This window comes from Miscanthus floridulus, chromosome 13, assembly GCF_019320115.1.
Source record: "Miscanthus floridulus cultivar M001 chromosome 13, ASM1932011v1, whole genome shotgun sequence".
Classification (NCBI taxonomy): domain Eukaryota; kingdom Viridiplantae; phylum Streptophyta; class Magnoliopsida; order Poales; family Poaceae; genus Miscanthus; species Miscanthus floridulus.
The window spans coordinates 17,001,789-17,009,200 of NC_089592.1; positions in this window are offsets into that span (position 1 = coordinate 17,001,789).

The following is a 7,412-nucleotide window of genomic DNA, read 5'->3' on the forward strand; positions in this document are numbered from 1 at the left end:
TTTTGGACAGCCCGCGAATGCATAGATGGGTTAGTTTCCATGGTCCGCTCCGGTCCGAGACAGAGTTTCGGCATCACCTCCCTGTTGTTCTCTAGATACACACTCTCCCTTGCAGGACGTGTATCGGGAGAACAGCGGGGAGGTGCTGCCGAAATTCTATCTCGGAGAGGAGCGGAGCCTAGAAACTGACCTCATCTACGCATCCGTGGGTGGGATTAGGACCTATCCTCACCTATTAGACATTAGGAACACCGCGTAGATGCAATTGGTGGTCACAATACTCTGTGATGTAAATGTTAAAGGATGGAGGACCGTCAGTGGATGTACACGGGCTGGAGAAGTAGGAGTGACTACGACTATGAATGGGTGAAGGGGATAGATCGTTTCTTGAAACATGCATTTGGCCTTAGAGCAGGAGGACATTCTCTAGTTTGGTGTCCCTATAGCAAATGTGACAACAGGAGAAAGGTAGATGAGAAGACCATGGGTAGACATCTTGTGTTCAATGGTTATACGCCTGGCTACCAGCAGTGGATCTACCATGGTGAAGCAGATTGTATAAGAGCAGAGGTGGTGAGAGCACGCCTCAAGGCTTTTGATGATGAGGCCGGGGTAGCAGACATGCTAGATGACGCCCACCAAGCTCACTTCGCTGAACGATGTGAGAAGGAGGAGATGGAGGAATCCGCAAAGGACTTCTACAAAATGTTGCACTCGGCACAGAAACCCCTTCACGAGCGTACAACGATTTCTCAGCTAGATGCGGTTGGACGCGTAATGGGGTTGAAGGCCGAGTTAAACCTGAGTCGAGAAGGCTTTGATAAGATGTTTGTCGTGTTTGGCACCATGCTACCAGAGAAGCACACTTTGCCGATGAACTTGTACGAGGCAGAGAAACTCCTTCGTATGCTTAAGATGCCATATGACAAGATACATGTTTGTCCGAAGGGGTGCGTCCTATTTAGGAAAGAACACAAGGATGCAAATTACTGTCTGAAGTGTAAATCTTCCAGGTACCTAGAGGTAGACTCTGGTGATGGTCAGAAAAAGCAGCTTCTGATCCCCGCGAGAGTGCTACGGCACCTTCCTTTCCTGTCGAGGATCCAACGGCTATTCATGATCGAGGAATCCATGAAACAGATGCCATGGCACAAAGATGGCAAACGGTACAATCCTGGGAAGATGGTACATCCGTCTGATGCTGAAGCATGGACGTACTTCAATGACAAACATCGTGACAAAGCAGCTGAGGCCCATAATGTACGTGTCATGCTGGCAACAGATGGGTTCAATCCTTATGGAATGATGGCTACCCCATACACATGCTGGCCCATTTTTGTTATCCCCCTCAATCTCCCTCCCGACATCTCCTTTCAACGGCATAACGTATTCTTGTCGTTGATAATTCCTAGACACCCGAGAAGTAATATGGGTGTGTTCATGGAGCCTGTGATTGATGAATTGATCCATGCTTGGGAGAAGGGGGTATGGACATACGACCGAGCTACAAAGACAAGATTCAAAATGCACGTTTGGTACCACTACTCCCTACATGACTTCCTGGCGTATGGGTTATTTGCCACCTAGTGTGTTTACGGGAAGTTTCCATGCCCAATATGCAAGGAAGCTATGAGGTTCATTTGGTTGAAGAAGGGTGGCAAGTATTCGTCGTTCGACCAACATCATCAGTTCCTTCCTCTAGACCATGAATTTAGAGAAGACATCAAGAGCTTTACGAAATGTGTCAAAGTGATAGACCCTAAACCGCACTTGAGGACTGGTGTCGAGGTTCATGCTCAGATAGATGCTCTCATGCCCAATGAAGAAGGTGGTTTTATGGGATATGGTGAGGAACATATGTGGACTCATAAGTCCGGCTTGACGAGGCTCCCCTATTTCAATGACCTTCTTCTACCACATAATATTGATGTAATGCACACTGAAAAGAATATCGCCGAGGCACTTTGGGGAACTCTCATGGACACTGACAAGTCTAAGGACAATGTTAAGGCTAGAGTGGACCTAGCGACGTTGTGCGATAGACCAAATCAAGCGATGCAGCCTCCTAGTGGCCGAAACAAGAACTGGAAAAGGCCTAAGGTCAATTTCGTCTTGCAAATCGATCAAAGGAGGGAAGTACTAAAATGGATCCAGACGTTAATGTTCCCAGATGGATATGCAGCGAATCTTAGCAGGGAGTGAACTTAGGCACTCTATGAGTCAACAGGATGAAGAGTCATGACTACCACATATGGATTGAGCGGCTTCTTCCGGCGATGGTCTGAGGCTATGTCCCTTAGCATGTTTGGCTAGTGCTGGTAGAGTTGAGCTTTTTCTTTCGCCAGCTTTGTGCCAAGGAGATATCTCGGACCATCGCTCAGGACTTGGAAAAAGTGGCACCTGTGTTGCTCTGTAAGCCGGAGAAGATCTTTCCACCCGGCTTCTTCTTACCGATGCAGCATCTGATTGTGCACCTCCCATCCGAGGGACGTTTGGGGGGCCCCGTGCAGGCCCGTTGGTGCTATCCAATCGAGAGATGTCTAAAGACTCTTCGCAAAAAATGTACAAATAAAGCCAAAATTGAGGCTTCCATTGCAGTGGCATGCCTTCGGGAGGAGGTGGCAAACTTCACAACACAATATTACAAGCCGAACCTTCCTAGCAATCATAATCCACTCCCTTGTTACAATGCTAGCAAAAATGAATCGACCCTCAGCCTTTTCCAAGGCCAACTCGGCAGTGCAAGTGGATCATCCCCAAAGCTATTGGGAAATGAAGAGTGGCGCAGTATCATGCTATATGTGTTGAATAACCTTACCAAGGTGCAGCCGTTCATCAAGTAAGTTCGCAACGAACTTGTTTGAATACGCCGTCACTATTCTGCATCCAACCCCATTGATTCTCGTTCGGACAGGGAATTTGTTCGTGAAATCTGGCATCAATCAAGGGATCCTACCTCGCATGAACAAGACACCCTTGTTTCGCGGGGTGCGGGAGCAAGGAGGCCTGATTTCATTTCTTGGTTCAAACAAAAGGTAATGTCCAATTTAGCTCGTACGTTCGATCGTCCAAGGTGATCGTACGTTTGATTAATATAACGATCTATCATGCTTCACCTTACAGGCCCAGACCGGTTCGTCCATTAGTGACGAGTTGAAATAGGTTGCAAACGGCTGTGATGTTAGGGTGAAGTCATTACCGGCTATGACGTGAACGGATATCGCTTCCACAAGTTACGAGCAGATTCGGCCCAAACAAAAAACCACAAATAGCGGAGTTTGTACGCCCGGCACTGATGGCCTCGACTATCATGGTAGAGTTGAGGAAATCTATGAACTCTCATTTCATGGAGACAAACCTCTTAAACCTATCATGTTCAAATGCCACTGGTTTAATCCTCGATCAATGAGACGAACCCCTCATCTTGGGCTAGTCGAGATTCGAAAAGATTCCATCTGTCCTGGAAAAGATGTCTACATTGTGGCTCAACAGGCCGTGCATGTGTATTATACTTGATACGCCAACCAAGACAAAGAGGATCTTAAGGGTTGGGCTATTGTGCACCAGGTATCTCCACATGGTAAACTACCTACCCCAAACGATGATGATTACAACTTCAACGCAAACACATATGATGGACAGTTCTATCAAGAAGATAGGCTACCAGGCACGTTTGAGATAGTCTTACCCGAAGCAATCGAAATGGAAGTAGACAACAAAATGGTTGATGGCGAGGTCGATGGAGATGTGGTGGTAAATGCCAAGGACATAGCAATGCTTGAGCGATTACTTCTAGGCAATGACTATGATGACAACATAGAACCTTCGGATAGTGTTGCCCATTTGGACAATTTTGACAGTGATGATGACACCTATGATCCCAATCATGAATATTATTCCTAATACATGTAATACTATGTTTTTTTAATTTGTGTTTTGTTTATATATTTTGAATCTATTTCTAATATATGTACTAATTAGTCTTGTTCATTCTTTGTGATTGCAGGTGATTGAACAAAGATGGCGAGCAGACGTCCACACCGTGACATGCTCTCGATTTACGGGAGAGACCGCCCTCTCCTTCGAGGTGAGGGGTCGTCGTCCGGGGCAGCGTCCGTAGGAGGTGACGAGAGGAGGACCAGGGGTAGCAGCCGCAGGAGGCAACAGTCTCCTCCCTCGCCACATGACGAGGTGCTGGAGGAGGAGCACGTGACGGCCACGACCACGTCCTTGTCGGAGGATGAGAGGGGTTAGCAGATGGGCGAGGGAGGCGAGGCGCTCGAGGGTGAGGGAGGCGAGGGGCTCGAGGGCGAGGGAGGGGGTACCGCTTCCCAGACTCCCTACGAGCGAGGTCCCACGAGCCTCCCTCCAGTTCCGCTTCCTCACAACCGCCCAGTGATTCGGCCTATGGCAAAGAGGTAAGTAACTATAGATGTTATCACAACTACTTCATAAGATATGATGGAAATCATAAGAGAAACTGATAAATTTTCTTAATCACTTGTGCAGGGCCTGGTTGGTTTTGTCAGGTACTCCAGCACGCACCCCCGCGAGCATCCTTGGTGTTTTGTGCAGGAAATGGTACCCCGGCATTGTGCAACTGTACGAAGAGCCGGTGGTGCGGGAGCCGGCCTCCAACTGGGATAGGTACGCGCTGGTCACGGATGACACTTACCGCAACAAGCAGGAGCGGGTATTGGCAGAGTTTTGGGTAAGTTTCTCTCGCACAACATTGCTTAATACATCTCATTCATTGGTTAAATGTTTTATTGAAATAATGAATGGATACATCGGTTTTGTATGCAGAAAATTTTCAAGGCCGAAGAAGGACTTGAGGCCCAGGCGGATCGGGCGACTGCCGCAGCTTGTAGGAAGTACGTCACCGAGATGCACCACCATGGGCACGTCCAAGCCCACATAGACTACTACAGGTCGGTACTTAAGCAGTCCCTCCCCAAGCCTCAAGCAAGACTGATTACGCTGACCCGGGACCAGTACCTTGAGGTAGGCGAATAACATTCATAATAATTCGTTTTGATATTAAGTAGGTTCAATTTCATCTTCTTATATGTCAAATACTCGATGACTTGTAGGTGATTCCCTGGTGGTGCCGATCGTATCCCAAGTGCTGGGCCATGATCGTGGATAAGTGGTTATCACAGGACTTTGTTGACACGCACGAGAGGCAGTGGGAACAGCGTCTGATGAGGCAAGGTCCAACTCACCATCAAGGCAGCCGCAGCCTCCCCAGATAAAAATAAACATACATAAGTGATTTCTTTCATTTATTTTGATGCTCAATTCTGCTTGATTTCTGACCATCTTCCCGTCTTTCTCGTAGGAGGCTGCGCACCCAGGCGAGGAGGTCTCGGAGTTCTCTGCGTGGGCTATGTCCCACATGGGCAGGGCGTCGTCCTCTGTCTCCTTTGACCCGGCTGCCCCGCCCCAGGTGTACTCCGACCCGAACGTGTACACTAAAGTCCAAGAGTACACGTCCTCGGTAAGGGAGATCTATGGGGAAGATTACAATATGCGCACTGAGCCCATTGATGCAGAGACGATCATGCGGCTCGGAGGAGGCAAGAAGCACGGGCGGCTGTGGATTGCAGACGGCGCCATCGACCCCACCACTGTTCCCGCCCTCGACGCTATCCGAGCATGGAGCATGAGCTCCAGCCAGCCCATACGCACACGGCATTCCCCATCACTGCAGCAGGTCCATGCACTCCAGGTAATTCCTGTTTTACTCGTCGTACATTGATATTTACACACCTAAATTAGATTTGCATTACTGATATATTGGAGTGAAATATTGCAGGCCAAGCTGCAAGAAACAAAAAGGCAAAGTCAAGAGCAGAACGCGGAACTGACCGCACAGCTGCAGGCCCAGCAGGTCGCGTTCGAGGCCGCGCAGAAGCAGATAGCGGAGATGATGGTGATCATGCAAAGTCTTGGGCAAGCATCGAGTGTACCTGTGTAGCTTTCAGCTCCTCCACCTCCTACTCCTGCAGCTACTCCTGTAAGTATGAAAGTTCACTTTTCGCTTGTGCTTTGCATGTATGTCGGCCTTCGTGCTGTTGTGGATGTCGGCGTTCGTGCCGTTGTTTCTTGCAGGTTTTGGAAACCTCCCCGTGCAGGGGAGGTGCTGCCGAAATTTCCAATTGAGTCTAATCTTTTTGTATTCCTAGATTACTAGATGCAATCTCTAAGTTCCAAAACGGTTTTCCCGGATTACTCACACATGCAATCTCTGCTCCTTTGTGCAGCATCCGTCCGCGGGTTCCAATCATCCCAGTAGTGCGTCACCGGGTGATCCCGCCTTTCCTTCACCACCGTCTCATAGGCTACCTTGATGAGGACTAGTGCTAGATGATGTGGTTGGACTTTATTGTAATATTTGTGGTTTATGGTTCTGACTTGTGCTTGGATTTTATGAACTTGTCGTAATAAACATGTGAATGATGGTGAACATGTGACTTGTCGTTGTAATATATTGTGATTTGTGGTTCACAATTATGGTTGTGATATATTATGAGAAAATGGGTTCTGTGAGATATATATATATATATATATATATATATATATATATATATATGTGATGGTTGATATATATATGTATATATATGAAATGCTTGTGTCGATGGAATGCAAAAAACGAAACAAAATTTAAATTTCTGCCTCTTTGCCGAGGGCAATGACCAAGGCCCTCGGCAAAGAAGGGTCCTTTGCCGAGGGCCGTCCCATTGCCCTCGGCAAAGATTCATTGGAAAAATTCTGGAACATTTCTTTGCCGAGGACCATGGTTGGAGGCCCTCGGCAAAGACTTTTTTTAAAAAAATTAAAATTTCTTTGCCGAGGGCCTACGGGGAAGCCCTCGGCAAAGATTTTTCAAAAAAAAAAGAATAATTCTTTGCCGAGGGCCGTCCCATTGCCCTCGGCAAAGATTTTTTGAAAAAATTCTGCAACAATTTCTTTGCCGAGGGCCATGGTTGGAGGCCCTCGGCAAAGACTTTTTTTAAAAAAATTAAAATTTCTTTGCCGAGGGCCTAAGGGGAAGCCCTCGGCAAAGATTTTTTTTTAAAAAGAATAATTCTTTGCCGAGGGCCGTCCCATTGCCCTCGGCAAAGATTTTTTGGAAAAATTCTACAACATTTCTTTGCCGAGGGTCATGGTTGGAGGCCCTCGGCAAAGATTTTTTTTAAAAAGAATAATTCTTTGCCGAGGGCCCCGACAGCCCTCGGCAAAGACTCCGTCCCAGGCGCCGGCGCCGTGACGGCTGCTTTTCTTTGCCGAGTGCCGGTCCAGCCCTCAGCAAAGGCTTTGCCGAGTGCCCGATAAAGGGCTCTCGGCAAAGACCCTCATCGCCGACTCAAAATTCTCCGAGAGCTCTTTGCCGAGGGCCGCCCTCGACA